Raw genomic sequence first — 16,785 nt, forward strand, 5'->3', positions numbered from 1 at the left:
GCCCTTTTGTGACAATTTTATTCTTCTGTAATGCTTCCTTGGGACTAACACAAAAGTCTTATCAGTAAGGGATAGGAGACTCATAGGAGATAGATATCTCTTTCTTAAAGCAGCTGGGATGCACTTTTCAAATGAAATCCTTTGTACTTTAATTAATGTGTGTAAAAGACTTTTCTATTGTCTTCTCAGATCTGTGTCCATGCCCAACATTTCTGGGCAGCTTCCAAAATGGTGATAGGCAGACTTCTGACAAAAATAGTGGTTTGGGTTTTTTTTTTTCCCCTCCTCCTCTTCCATTAGCCATGGTCTCTTGCCATGTTGAGTCTCACAAATGGACACAAACCAATCAATCACCCTTATAAAAATGTCAGAATTCATCCTTCCCTACTGTGAAATGAATACACTGACCTTAACACAAATGTAGAAATAAATAAATAAAATCTATCCTCACCATGGACCCCTGGCTGCCACACAGATTTCCACACATTTCAGTTTGACAAGGCTGACACTGCTGAGAAGAATTTCTTGCTTTCTTTTTTCTGAAAGCTGGAAGCAGGTAAATATGTCCCTAAGTTTACTAATAAGAACTTATTTGCATAGAGGCTCTGCCTAGCAAGAAGTATAGATGGGAAGAGCCATTATCTGTCCAGAAGGAAGAAATGAGAGAGAGATGGATCAAACAGTGAAGGGAGATGAAACACTCATTTTATATTGTCTTTAAAAAACAAACAAAAATGAGTTTTCTCAATTTAGAGACTGTCTAATACTTAACTGCTTCATTCAGTGTCAAACTCTAGTTTATGCAGCATAACCCTGGATGACTAGAAGCCCTGAAATTGGCATAAGTCAGCTCGAGTCCTGGCTCTGTCATTTGCCAGCTATGTGACCTTGAGCAGGTCACTTACTCTCTTTAACCCTCGATTTCTTCATCTGTAAAAAAAAAAACCCAATAATTCCTTCCTCCTAGAGAGCTGCAGTGAACATCTCTTGTTTTCACCAGCCTGAGCATCCATTTCTGTTCTTTAGAGAACAGAACTTGAGTTATCTTTGGTGGACCATGCTTTCTACTTCAAGTCCATGTCTGCACCTGAACTTATAGAACTTTCTGTAATTTTTGGCCACAGGAGCTGTTTCAAGGTCATACATGCGACGCAGGCTGCAACAATGAGACTCCTACTAAGATATGTCAGGGAATTATTGGAAAAATTATAGCTGAGTGTTGGAGTAAGCCAACAGGAATTAGACCTGAAGCTGCTGGATGCCTTGGAGAAAGCCTGCCCAAGCATGAACCTAACAGACAATAAGGGAAGCGAACTAGAGAAAGACAGATTTAAGTCCCTGGATCTTGCTATAGCTCTGGACATTTTGGTTCTGTAAGTGAATAAATTTTTTGTATTGGGTTGTTTGAATTGGACTTCTGAAAATTTTAATTGAAATAAACCTAATTTGTACTTGAGTTTCGAGAATTAAATTATAATGTGCACAAGTACCTGGTATGAAGAGCCCAATTAATGGAGCCATTCATCATGTTGCGTGCACACCCACACACACACCCATACCCACGTACATGGGCATGTGGGTGTTGGTGTGTGTGGTAGTTGTATAAGTTTCTCCCTTTAGCATGTAAATGTTGCCCAAAGAGACAGGAAGCAGAAAAAGAGCCAAGGCTTCAAATCATGGCTCTGCTCATAGCTACTATACCCAATAACCCCCAAATACTTTCAATTCTGTGTTTAGGGCAAAGATCACTCTTTTGGATTTCTCACTCATTTCCTTGTACAATCAACCACATGATTTGCAACATTGAAATTTAAAAAGAAAGAGGAAGGAAGGAAAGAGGAAAGGAAGGGAGGGAGGGAAGGTAAAGGGAGGGAGAAAAAAGGAAGAAAAGAGAAGGAGGGAAGGAGAGAAAGAGAGAGGAGAAGGAGGAGGTACCACACACTGATAAGTTTTTAAAAGAGGTATGATTGTCTTGAGGCTCCTGGTCTCATGATTCTGTAATTCTTCCACACTCCAGAGTCATCTTCTCCCAAGGATTCTACACTTACTCTGTACCCATCACATTCCATCTGCCCTCCGTCTCCTCTATAAAAGCCTGTATTCAGAAAAAAATAATCTGAAACCCATTCAGGAGCAAATAATTGGTAATAGTTTAAAGAGTTATCCTTTTCATGGATGGAGGTTTGGATTTTCAAGGAAATCAAAACTAAAACAAAAGTAACATCTTCAGGTGTCAAGGAGAACGGAACTATCAATTATGGAATACCTCCTATGTGCTGAGCAATTTACACCTTGTGCAACTCTCGTAACTATATCATGAGATAGAGGTTATTATACATATTTTACAAGCTGGAAAACATGCTTGGAGAAATTTAAAAACTTTCCCTAAGCCACCTAACTAAAAACGGATGGATCCGTAATGGAAACCAGATTTAACTGACACAAAGCTCATGGTTTTGGTTAAGATTCTTCCTGGTGACCCTGGACTCATGACTATCACTAGCTGAGCATCACAGTAACTCTGGCCATGGAGGTAGGAGACAGATTCAGAGACTATTGTCTCAGTGTCAGGACGATGTGGAAACAGGACAGGGGATAGCAAAGTGATAAAGTGGTTTCTATCTAAGGAGATGAATTTTTAAATCTAATCACAGGAACCACCATAGCACTTAACAATTATTTTTTTTTTAACTTCAATTAAACTAATTTTCTAAACTGCATACCAGCACCTAATCAGTTTGGTCCTTTTCTTTCTCTTTCTCTTTAATTTTATTTTAGCTTCAAGCTTTGTGTGGTTGGCTATGGAGTGGGTGGGGGAACGGGAGGAATTCTCTATACTCTGGAGTTTCCTATCTGCCATACTCTTGCTTTCTCAAAGTGTAGTCTTAATTTAATCAGCAGTTATGAAAAGAGAACATTAATCCTGGGGAAAGGGACATTGTTTGGGGCCAGACAGTTTGGTATTGCTTCTACAATGAAGTGTTTTGTGCTCAGATATGAGTTTTGCCCCTTGGGATGCTTTAATTCCTTGATGTGAGAACAGAAAGAGAGACAAAGTTGCTAACTAAGAATTGGACAGATGACATCTGGGAAGGCCTGTCAGAGACCTTAGCAAATTCTATACCCTAGCAGAGCTTCTGGGCAAGAGGGATCCAGACGATACTGCTCTATATGTATGTGGTCATGGGGAATTGGTGGTGAGGGGAAGTAGGGAGGAATGAAAGGAGGACAAAAATGACTGAGCTCCCTCCATCCGTTGTGACAGGCCAGTCTTCTATGCCTGAGAGTGTAAGCCTAGGTAATTTATCAATTATGATTATAGCTATCATTACAAAGTGCTTACTGGATTCTGGATACCTTCCTAAGTGTTTTATGTATCTCATTTTTATCCTTACAGTAAACACAGAGGTAGATATTATCATAACAGATGAAGAAAATGAGATGTAAGACTTAAACAACTTGTGCAGAACTTGCCATGCTCTTAATCACCGTGCTATACTATCTCCTGAATATCTATTATGTACCAGGCCCTAGGCTAAGCCCCAAGATCACAAAACTCTCAGTCTAGTAGAGGAAATAGGTGAATGAATCAACCGTATGACTTCTGTACTTAGCACAATGCCCGACCCATGAGAGACATGAAATAGATATTTATTGAATAGTGGAGGGAAGACTGGCTAGACAATGGGTGGATGGGTGAATGGATGCAGTATAACGTAGTATGATACTGCATGAAGGGAGGTAAGCGTATGGTGCTGTGAGAGCACAGAGAAAGAACCAAACCCATATAAAACAGGTTGAGTTGAGTTACGTAGTGGGGTAGGAGTTCACCAGAGTGACTACCATCATATAAAAGTGATGCTGTATTGTGATTTCACCCTCACCTTGCTCTAGCAAAGAAGCTCTGAGCTTTTTCCTTTCAACTGAGAGTCAGAGACTGTACAGCAAAGACCAGGTCCACACCTACTAAGTCTCCATTCGCTCTCCTTCCCAGGGCACTGCCCAGCCATTTTCTTACATTGGTTTTCTTCCTTCTCTTCCATATGGATGGGCTAGCTCCCAGGAAAGACATGTATTCCCTGTGAATTAGATATCTGTATTTCTTAGACTAAGGATCATTAACCTTTTAAAAGTAGCATACTCAGCTTCAGGTCCCCACAAATAACATGATAAGAATCTCAATAATAATTAACAAATAAAGAACAAAAAACCTTGCTTATAGTGTACAGTACTTTATAATGTACAGTGGTCTTTCAATGTACATTATTTAATGATAGATCCTACCAGCCCTGTGAGAGACGAGGCAAATAATCCTTTCTACCATTTGACACAGATGGGATTAATGTTCAGAAAAGATGAGATAAAGTATCTGTTGATCACCTCTATGTGCTGGTTCAATACTGGCAACTAAACATCTTTATCTCACTGAGACTTATAATAGGCCGTAGGTGTTTGTGTTCCCATGTTTACCATTAAGTAAACTGAGGCTCAGGAAAAATAAACAACTTATCTAAGGGTACCCAAGTAGTAAATGGGAAAGCTGTGACTGAACTCCAATTTTTCTTATCCTCGATGTAGTCCTCCTTGTATTTCAATATCTTGCTTTCTCATTTCTCAAGAGATTCGAAGAAAGAGGACTAGTCACCAAGAATCCTAACACCTTAGAGGGTTTTCACATAGACTATTACAAATGTTAGTCATCACTGCAGTCATTGCTCCACAGGCCATCGAAACCCAACCAACCCTGGCTATAGCCCACAGCTGCCTGGGCCCAGGGTATATTAAGTAATGTTTGGTTCTTAAGAATCAGGTGTGGTTCCAGTCACCTGATACTGTGCTCGCCTACTCTCACAACCACATCAAAATTACAACTAAATTACAGAACAAATATCATTGAGAATTGCCTGAAGTTGGGCTGAACAGAAGTCCCACTACTGAAGACACACCAAAGAGGCCACCTTGAAACTGGTAGCAGGGTCAGAGACACGGAACAGGCTGGTCCCACACCCATGTGTGGCAGTTAAAAATTGAGAGGGATTTCTTCGCTGTAGAGGTCACCCCAGAGAAGCGAGGGGTCACAGCTCCACACCAGGCTCCCCAGATTAGGGTCCAGTGCTATAAAGAGAAATCCCCACAATCTGGCTGTGAAGACCAGCAGAAATTATGGCTAAGACGAAGGGTGGCTGGAGTTCCTCTTAAAGAGCTTATGTACCTACTTATTCACTGATGGACTCACTCTGAGCTCCAGCGCTGAGTCAGCAGCTCAAAAGTCTCCAGGGACATACAGGGGAGGAACTGAGTTGTCTGGCTTCAGGACGAGGGCTGGAGAGGCGGCTGTCTCCCAGACAGACGTACTGGCAGAATCCATTGCTCCTTTGTTAAGCCTTCCCTGCTCCCTGCATGCAGAGGCAGGTGGCTGCCATATCTTAATGTCCATCAACCTGATTAACACTCACCCCGCCCCCGGAAATTCCCAGAAATCCCACCTACCCAACCTGTGAGCCCACTCAAGCTGCTTCCAGTGGATTTTCCATACAAACGGCCTGTCTTGGCTCATGCTGCAGATTTTCCTAAATTAGCTCAAAGGTTCACAAAACCTGAACAAGCCGCACCTGGCTTTGGTGTGCCCCGTACCTCTTACTGAGCAGCCTCAAGCCCAGAGCTATCAGCAGCCAGCCTCTGATCGCGGCTTGGCCTCTTGAGGCACGTCCAAGCCCAGCAGAAGTGGTGGCCACCTGCAGATTGCTTGGTGTCTCAGGCCAGGTGGCCCCAGGTGGGGCATAGGCTGTGGCTGAACTTTGGCCTGCAGTGTGGCCCCTCCAAGAGGGCCCGGCCTGCACACCTAGTGGCCAGCTTAGGTCTGAGCCAGAGTAATACCTGGGACCACTTGTGAGGACAACACACCTAAAGGGAAGACTGAGCAGGCACCAGAACCTGGACAAATAGAAGCAGAGTGAGAACTCAGGCTCAGAGGTGCCCTGAGTAGCTGAAGTGTCTTCCTCCTCGCACTGCACTAAAAATGGTGTCATCCAATCTTAAAGGCCAGGGAGAAGAAGAATGAGGAATAAGACCAAGGGAACTATAGGAAGTTGTCAGACCTGGTCCTATAAGGACCCAGCAGGCAAAAGGAAGACATGAGAGGGCTGGAGCAAGGGAGTAGCATGATCAGATTTGTGCTCTTGAAGGGTCTCTGGCTATAATATGACGTTAGAGTGAAGAGAACCAAAGTACGATGGAAGACCAGTTAGGAGCTAATTGCTGCTATGGCTCAGATGAAAGCTTGCAGGGAATATGAACCAGGGCAGTAGGCAAAGAGATTGAAAGAGAGGGAGACTTAGAGATGGTAGGGAGAGGGTCCTCAGCCCAGATAGAGTCCAAGAGGCTAAACTGAATGAGGGCACTCGGCCCTGGAGAAATGAAACTGAAAACCAGCATGAGAAGACAGGCCCCACGATGCACTTGACCAACTTCATCAACTGCCCAGTGTTTCTAAACAGGTCTATGAAGGACACAGAGCGGAGTAGCAGGGAGGTCTCCGGCACTCAAACCTGTTTTCTTTGCTATCCTGTCCTGACAATGTTAACACGTCTGGTCTCATTGAACAACCAACGGTATTTTCATTGCCATGTCTGGTCAGAGTTTCTGATTTATGCCCTGTCAGGAAGATCTATTTCTTCAGTAATAGTCATGTTTCCATCGGTGATTTCCTTCCCCTTGGGACCTGAGATTGCAGCTAGCTCCACAGCCTCCGGAGGCATATCACCTAAATGTTCCCTTGGAAATTGCTCCTGCAAATATTCTCAATCAAAACCCAATAAAGTGTCTGAAAGCTTGTATTCCCCTGAAGGCTGGGAATTGCACACTAAAATCATATTCCGGCATATTAAACAAAAGGCCAGCTCCAGCCCCATTCCAACAATACAGATCTTTGAAATTATAGCTGGGCCTTAATCAGCTAAAGACAGACTTGGTTGTTGAATAAAGAATAATTGATAATCACACAATAGAATATATAAATATCAAATTAGAATGTACACCTGAAAATTATGTAATTGTATTAACCAATGTTACCCCGATAAACTTTAAAAAAATAAAAAATATAAAAAAATATATTTTTAAAAAAGAATTATCTATAATCTTGGGGTGCATAGAAACATCAGCAAATGTTAGATACAATGAAACTGTATTGAGAGCAAAGGGGTGGTTTGTAAAAAATTATCATTCAGAGGATATTTTTCTTTACTAAAATTTTATAAAAATCCCATGTTACACTTTCTATAACAGAACTTTACAAAAGCAGATATTTATAAAAGATACCCTCCTAAAGTAATGATTTTTTTTCTTCACAAGAAAGTAAACTTTTAGAGGTATATTAATTAGAGAAGAGTTTATACCGCTATAACGAAGATTATCAGTCACTCAAGCAAAATAAAAGTTTTACTTCTCTCTTGGGGTATAAGTCCAAGCTAGTAGGTGATCCAGGTATCACTCAAAATAGGGATTTCTTCTGTTTTTGTTGATCTCTCATTCCCTGGAATGCTGTTGACCAACATGGCTGATGTATTATTTTTGTATTAGCTCATGGGAAGGGAGAAAGAGGAAGTAGAGACAAGCAGATTTTTTTCCCTGAGGATGAGACCTAGAAATTGTTCGCATCATTTCTCTTCACATCTCTATTGCACAAAATTTAGTTATATGGCCATATCTAGTTGCTAGAGAGCTGGGGAATGTGGTTGCCAATTGGGTAGCCATGCCCCCTCCCTAAAGCTAAGGGATATTGGGGAACGATCAGTAGTCTCTATCAAAATGCATTATTCCTAAACTTCATCTGCTGAACCTTTTCCCCTGTGCTCTGGTGATACTGAACTTTTCGAGACTCTGGGCATCTCCGTGCTATCTCATGTCTCTACACTAGCGTGTGTAGTTCTCTGTTCCAGGAATGCATTTACTTTCCCTCTCAGCCAGCTTAACTCTTGCTCATCCTCTAAAATTGATCGCAGATGTTACTTCCTGCAGGAAAACTCTGTACTCAGTTCTTTCCATGAGTGGAAAGTGTTTCTTTAAGAGATACCATGCCTAATACTACTGTATAATGTATTGTAATTTCTGCCTCTTCCTCTAGACAAGGAGTTTCTCAAGTCAGGCTGCACTTTAGAATGAAGCCCTATGGCAAACCAACTTAATTAGAATCCCTGGGGCCAGGGCCCAGGCATCAGGATTTTAAAATATTTCCCCAGTTGATCTAATGTGCGTTTAGAACTGGAAACCACAGAACTAGCTTACAGGCAGAAATTTTATCTCTGAATCATTCATACTTGAAGTGTCAGTTGGCATTCTACTGACATTCGATAAAGGTTTAGTGAATGAACAAATGAATGAATGAAGAATGGCTTCCTGAAAATCAGTTAAACTAGACCCCGAACAAGAATTAACAATTCTTATCATTTTCTTGAACACAGAATATTAGCACCAGGAGGGCCCTTTGCGATGATATAGATTCATCATGTCTGACAGATGAGGAAACTACATTCCTATAAGGTCTCACGCTAAGTTTACAGCAGAGACGGGCCTCTGGGCCTCTGGGTGCCAAGTTTGTTGAATGTCAACTATAAGACCCCTTGGTTTTATGTATCTACCCACAATTTTAAACACAGAAGCATTTCTCTTGCTTCATCTCTCAAAGCGAGGCTGAGCTCTAACTAACAGACTGTATTGAATCGAAATAGAAACGTTTACTGTTCTCTAGGTTTGTGATAATTTCAGAGCAGTATTCGTTGTTTGGAATCTGCTCATTATACCGTTTTACTACATAATGAAGACAAATGCCCACAGTTTAGCTACAGATTTGGTTAATGACAAGATGTATAATAATACAAGATAATAGGGCCAGGACATTGCATTCTAATTAAATATTTTTGTCAGATTTTTTCCCTCATTAATCTTCTTTTATTCGCCAGGCTTTATGGCTATTTTGTCTTTTACCTTGAGTATATACACACATGTAATTTAAAGAACAGAAATAGTCTACAGTTTTTTATGGGAATTGGGCTTTCTCCTCTTTGTATCTGTTTATGTGCAGATGTGCCATTGAGTTTCAGAGGGAAGACATCACACGTAACTCAGACAAGGCCTCTAATTGGTATGCTAGCCCACGCAAAGCTATCTGATTGCATTCAGTAACTGGCAGGGACAGAAAGCATTTTCAAGGGAAATAATATCTCACTGTGAATCTAGGAATATCTCTGTAAGAACTGAGCAGTAAACATCAGCCTTAATTTTAATGTCTTGCATTATGCAAACTTTTCAAAGGACAAGGACTCTAATATTCGAGTGTAACCCATGGGACAATGATGCTATCATAAGACAGTTAGGGGAGTCGATGTTAAATTTTCAACTGCTCAAAGACACCGTTTTAGAGCATCGGCATTTCCAGATCATCATTTTCTCGCATAAGCAAAAGTATTTATCTATTTAAGAACTGTGGCAGGCCGAGATTCCCACAGCCTATCTGGCTGTTGGTAACAACCCCTTTTAGGTCAAGGTTTGATGGGGCAGTATTTAGGTTCTAATGGCCCTTAAAAGCTGCAAGGTGCAAATGTGAAACGATGAAATCCACACCGTAATGGCCATTTGTAGAACGATCCTTGCAAAGCTGCCGAGAGATCTGGCCGTTGATGAGGCATCCCCATCAAAATGTGCTCCCAGAAACGCATTCTTTGTAATACCTGTTTCATTTAATGGTTATCATTCTCACCTTCCACCTCCCTTCCCACAACTAAGGATGATTATTCTGACAGCAAGCTGTGGCTCACCCATCATTTTCTGTCAATTTTCTTGTCTCTGGAAAGCATTCTGTTTGGGCTCTTAGATTAATTCTCTAGGCAAAACATTCGCCTTCTATTCTTGCTATTTCTGTTCAAAATAGATATCCTGGGAGAGTTCACTGAGCAAACAAAATTTAGACTATGGTTTAAGCACAATATACCAATTACAAGTTTTAGTGGGGGGTAGAAAAGGATTCAAGATATCTCTTTTCCTGAAACACACACTAGACATGGAGCATTGCATGAATTAAGCAATATAGCCAGCCCTTCATATCCACGGTTTCACATCCATGGATTCAACCAACTGCAGATTGAAAATATATTTGAAAAAAATAATCCCAGAAAGTTCCCAAAAGCAAAACTTGAATTTGTCACCCCTGAGCACTACACTGAGTCCACACGAATGAACTAATGCATAGGGAGACCCTGCTGTAGTCTATATGCAAATGCAGATTATATGCAAATATTATAGCATTTTGCATAAGGGACTTGAGCATCTGTGGATTTTGGTATCCTCAGGGGTCCTGGAGCCAATCTTCCATGGATACTGAGAGACAATTCTATTCATCTGGTGGCTCAACCTTCCATTCAATAATCTAGATTAATCTGCCATCAGTATCCAGTGGTGTTGGATATGCATACCTGGTGGACATTTATGCCTAAGAGTAAAAAGAAAATAATAATCACATAGCAGCCACACAACCATTATTAAGTGGTTTTCACCAACCAGTTAGTAGTCACCCTTCTCTGATGCCACTAAATAAATCCCAGGATGGCATTCAAAATATTTCTTAGGACTAAATTCCTGGGGTTATTGGATTTCACATACTGTTCTCTTAAGGCAATTCTTTAAGGCTTTTTTTTCTAACACTGAGCACATTCAACCACTATAAAGATGATGAATCCTCAGTGTCCAAGACTTTATCCCTCCTCAGCTGAGCTGGGGAAACATTTTGACCTATGCAAAACAGATTGAATGATGCAGGCAGATGTGACATTTAGAGGGACGACAGAAAGGGCCAAAAGCAATGGAGAAAGAATTCAGCCTCATTTGAAAAAGGAGACTAGTTTTGATTGCAAAGACCGCATCTCTTAATCAGTGGGGCTTCAATGAGGGTGCCCACCTTTCATTCTCTCCCGCCCCGCCCCACCCAAGACAATAAACTACATGGAAAATCCAACTGTGAGAAACTAGCAAAAAAATTTTTTTTTTGTAAGTGGTAATAGGTCAGGAGGTCTGAATTTAGACACATGAGTTAAATTTATTAATTCATTCAGGCTTATTGTGGTAACTTATGGGATGTAGAAGGGTACAAATAAAATTAGAAATATGTTGGTACACGGAAATGACGAGGTTTCACATGCCGAAGTGGGATGCTGGAGGTATGTGAGACATTTGGGGCCACTTTCAAATCTTGTCCCCATGGCCATGGTATTACTGAAACCTGAGTATGGGAGTGCCAGAAGGATGAAGGGTCTCTTCTATGGTCCCATGATAATGCTATGATCAATGGTGGAACATTTTCCCAAGGGCCAAAAAGTAGGCAGGGTGAAATTTTATCTCAGCAGTGTGTTTGATTCCTGAGTCTTCCTAGAATAAGAGAAACTCTGATTAAAATAAAAAAGTTATGAGTTTCTCTCCTTCCACCCTCCACCCCCACACCATTCCCTTGAAAATTATTTTGGTAAAAGGCTATGTTCTTTATTCTTCTACTCTTCTTTTAGATATTCGCTCTGCAACACAGAAAAAGGCTCTGAAAAAGCCCTGCTTGGAGAAACCTACATAGCCTACATTAACTTATCTGATCATAGACCTTTCTTCCTGCAGAACACCCACAAATACGCTATTAGTCTTGTGCCCTTCTGAATAGAATCTTTGGGAAATGCTAGGCTAACCCAAAGATCTTTCTCATCTTAGTATTCTCTTCCCCATTCTCTCCATCTTCACTCTACTGACTACTCCAAACTTTACCCTATGGGCTTAATGTTATTATTTACTTGGTCTTTGTTCTCTTTCAAACATGAATTTCTTTTTTCATTCCACCTAACCCCTTCTCTGAGTCAGAGAGTTCCTTCCCAAGCAAGTCCGAGGGTCCCAGTAAGGCAACTTGAACTTTAGTTCTTAATTATTGCAGGGGAAGAAAACTTTTCCCTTCTTCCTTTCTAAGTTCTTTGGCTGATCTAATAGTTAAATTGACATAAAACACATTAACAGGAAAAACAAAAACAAAAAAACAAAATTTCGTAAGTATAGGAGCCCATAGAAATATGAGACTCAAAGAAGTAAACAAGCAGACAGTTGTTATATCTTTTAGACAAAACAACACAAAAAATAAATTTGTGAAGAATTGCCAATACAAAGAAGTTGGGGCTTGGAGTAGTAAATTAGTACAGAAGTAACAAGTTTTGTTTATATAGCCCTGTGGGCCCTAAATTCCCCGTCTCTGGTGATAAGGATACCTTCTACCCTCTTGGTAAATATAGGGTACCTTTCACACAGGAGATTTATTTCCTCCTTTGAAGGGGACAATGGAGGCTTCGAGTGTCCTTCTTACATTGGCTTTTTCTTAAATAACTTTAATTCAAAGTAATCAAAATGCCAAAGTGGCATATTTGGGGGTGGTATATTCTGCTCCCTTTCATTATATTTTACTGCCTCTGCCAACCACACTTTAGTCTTTGTGTAAGACCCTTGAAGACTTTAGAAATATTGCATTCTCAGCATATCGTTTTGTTATACTTTTCTTAACATTTCTTTTTGACCCCGATTATTTTTCTTTTTGACCCCATTTTATCTTTACTTTTCCATTCAAAAAAAAAATTGCACAGAGACTATTTTTGTCTCCTACTATATTATGTGCCTGCCTTTTAAAAATTTCATAGTGCAATATCACATACGTATAAATGACTTCTTGTAATAAAGCCCTCCACATATTTGTTTACTTGTGATATTTGATTTATCTGGTTTCATATCAAAAGGTCCTCCCCACATTTCTCTAATCCTTTTTAATGAAATCTAAAATGACTTTCCCATATTTCTTTGGATTCATGTAAAAATATTTGGTGACTTATACATTTTAAGATTTTTATTGTTCTGCCCAAGTGCTCTCAATTAAAAGAAAACCCTCAAGGTGTTTTGATCTCTTTCTAAAGTCCACATTACACAATATATGCTCGATCGCCTGCAGTTTCTAAGTTCTTAGTAATCATATGGTCTGTTGTAAGGGTCTCCTTTACAATAATATTTTTTTTACAAGTGTACCTGATATCCATTTTTCATATGACAGTCAATGCACAGTTTTCAGGGAAACCAGAGGCTTTTTTTTTTTTTTTTGGTAGATTGCCTTTAAGACTTATAAAAAAATAATGTAACTGCTACCATTTATGGCGCATTTGCTATTTATTGCCAAGTTCTGTGCACTTTACAAATCTTATCTAATTCCTTGCAATGTGGACATTTTTATCCTCATTTTATAGTCAAGAGACCTAAGTTTCATGGAGATAAAGCAATTTGCCTAAGGTTATATAGCTTCTGTGCTATAAACTCAACTTTACCTGAGTCCATTCTACTGTATCTTTAACTGGAAAGCACCAGTTTTCTCCACTAACATGTGTCAGATCAGCCACTTTAGGACACTTAATAATGGGTCAGTCCCACACTTGGAAAAAAAAGACTTGGAGACGATATAAAACACCATTATGGGGCAGACACTGGTCAAAACCGCTGTCTGTGTCCTGTAGGGGGCAAGTTAGGTTAGGTCCTTAAAGCACAGTTCTCAAAAAACATGGAGATGAGTTATACGGCAGTCCAGAATGGTAATCAGATCACGCACACACACACACACACACACACACACACACACACACACACACACACACTCACACACACACACACGGAAGGGGGCTGGGTTTATTGGATTACATAACTGAAGGTCCAATAACAGACATGTCTCCAAGCATAGATGGATTCTTTACGAGTATGTGAATTGTGTCAAGAATACTTGTCTCTCTTCATTTCTTGACACATCTCTTCCTAACTTGGCTTCATTGTCAGGCAGGCTGTTTTCTGCATTAGCAAGATGGCCACCAGAAGCTATAGGCTTACATTGAAACAGCTTGGTGTTTCTAATAGAAAGGGGCTTCTTTTTCCTTATTAGGTCAACAAAAGTCCTACAATTCACTGGGGGCAGTGCAAATGATGTGTTCTTTTGTGAACTAAGCAAGTACTCTGCCCAAAGGATGGAGTATACTTATTGTTCACACCTGGACCCCAGTTCAGTCCTCTAGCTGGAGAAAAGAAAGGAGCTTGTGCCAATCAGAATCATGAACTGAGAGTAGGGAGCCAAGGTTTCTGAAAGAAGGTAACGTGGATTCTGGGAAATCATGAACATCAAATGTCCACTACTCTTTTATAAGAAGTAAGACAGAAACCTACAACAGCTGAAAAATATGAATATCAAGGTTAACTCAATACCTGAGTTGCTAAACTCGTTTTCTTAGATTCCAAGTGACAAAGGACAAGTTTAGTCTTTTAGCTCTACTAGGAAAAAAAAACACACACACACACACACAAAGAATTATAAGGGCAAAGAGCTAGATATTCATTCATTTATACTTTCATTTATCCTGCAAATACATGTCCTTTCATTCTGCCATTGAACACTGATGTATTTTGTGACAAGCACTGTGATAAGAACTCAGGATGTAGATGAGTTCCAGTACTTTCCATAAAGAATTCAGTCTAGAAGATGCAAGAGAAAAGGCTCAATCACTAGCTGTAACAAAGAAGTTAAGTACAATATTCCATTTTCTCTCATGGTAGCCTCTCTGGTAGCAATGCTCACAGTCTGAAAATCATTTTCTAAAGAGAAAGCAAGCATAGCTCATGTGTTAGGAAAATGTCATAATCAATCACGTGCCTGCCTCACTTATTAGGAGTCATTTTGTTCTCTCTGGGGTTCTAACAAGACTCTTCCTCCTCCTTTAGGAATTTTAAATTTAACCATAGCTAGTTCTCTTGCAACTAAAATAAAAACAGGGCACAAATAACCCCCAAGTCATTTCCACTTGAGTTTGCAATAAATAGCAAAATAGAATTTGGCTCAGACCCAAATATTGGCTTCATTACTCCCTTGTTATAAAGACAGGGATAAGTTATTTAACATCTCTGAGCCTCTGTTTATGCATCCGTAAAACTGGGGTGTTAACAGCAGAGGACTGTTGTGAGAATCAAAAAAGCTATTGTGCATAAAGCTCTTAGAAATGCACATGGCTTGGAGTGAGTATAAATCAATTGAGAATAATTACAATCATATTTTATATATGTTGTTATTATTATTGAATTAAATTGAAGCTCAGAGAAGGCCAGTTGTTTGACAAACTTTCTCCAGCTTGTTAATGGCAGAGTCAGGGCTCAGACCCAGGTTTCCTGACTGTTGTGTGAGGACTCTTACCCTTTCATTATTACTGGGACTCACCATCACATGGTCTACAGTCTCAGTTATGCTTGGCTCAGACTAGTCCTAAAATTCTTTATATTTCCTCAGCACATACCGGCCGGGAGGGCATTGACAAGGGTAATCATACTTGACATTTGTAGTGTATTTTATTTTTTTCAAAGCCCTTTGGTATATGTTACCTCATGTGGGATTAAACATTTGCCATGGATACTCTATTCATGGATAATCAAAGTTGGAGTTTTATACTAGTTATTAGATTTGACTTCAGCTGGCTTTCTGGGAGACCTACAAATAGATTTATTTGATGTAAGAAGAATTCATTGCCACAGTTTTCATGGAACTTAGGTCGGCAAAAATTAGGAGTTTCGGTTTGCATATCTTAGGGGAAAATAGGTTTTACCAGGATTTGCTCTGTATAGGTGTCGGGAGGGGTGCTAGCAAGAAGGGGCTAGAGATGTGATGTAGAATTTAAGCTGTTGCCAGTGTCCTGACAGGCACTCCTAGCAGGTAAGGATGCCTCTCCAAAATTCTGAGATCTCATACTCAGCTAGGTGGATACATGCACCATCTCAAAAGGGTGGGTGGCTGGCATAGCACCCTCTGTCCACACTTTACCTGAGGCGATGTGTACAAGGCTCTCAGAACAGAATGGTACTTACCACTTAACAAATGGCGGTTTGAGGATAAAAGCAAGAGCTTTTAAGTCAGACAAATTTAAGTTCAAATGCCTACTCTGTCACCTACCAACCAGTAACCTTGAGGGAGTCATTTAGCTTCTCTGGTCCTCAATTTCTTCATGTCTTAAATGAGTATTAGGGTATTTACCTCATAAAATTGTGATGAATATAAAATAGATTAACATAGGGCCTTCATGTAGAAAGTGTGTAAATTTATAACTATGTTTATTTTAAATATTATATTACTTGTAATAGTTATTATTAACAGTAATTACGTAAGCAGTTATGAAGGCTGAGATGGGTTCTTTAAGATAGTGTTTCACACAGCTGCCAGTAGAGGGCGCGGAAGAGCCCCAGCTGGATGCTGTCTTCTGGGATGATGCTCAGGGTGGGCTCTAAGAGCCCAGAGAACCTAAGAAGTTTGGAGGTTAGCACAGCTGCTGTGAGAATGGTACATGAGAATGGTACAGGAAAGCAGCAGCTACTGACACTGAAGGCGGCTGCTGCCACGAGTCCCACACTAAATGGGAGCTCCCGAAGGGCAGGCATGATATCATACCTCAGACATCCCATGCACAGTAGGTCCGTGAACCTGGTGTAGCTCTTGAAAGACCTCGCTGTTGGGAACTGCCACCAATCATCACTGGGAGATCCACCTGGGGCTGGGCCTCTTTGGAATCTTCTTTATTAGAAGCTATTGCAGAAAAACCCACAGTCATAGGGGCCAGGAGTGACCAAATTTCAGATTCGAGTGCTGTAGGAAATATAATTGCTTAAGAGCCCCAGCCCAGTCTACTCTGGCAAAGATACTCCTGGGCGCTAGAG

The sequence above is a fragment of the Pteropus medius genome, unplaced genomic scaffold (genome assembly GCF_902729225.1).
Source record: "Pteropus medius unplaced genomic scaffold, Ma_sr-lr_union100, whole genome shotgun sequence".
Taxonomy (NCBI): Eukaryota; Metazoa; Chordata; class Mammalia; order Chiroptera; family Pteropodidae; genus Pteropus; species Pteropus medius.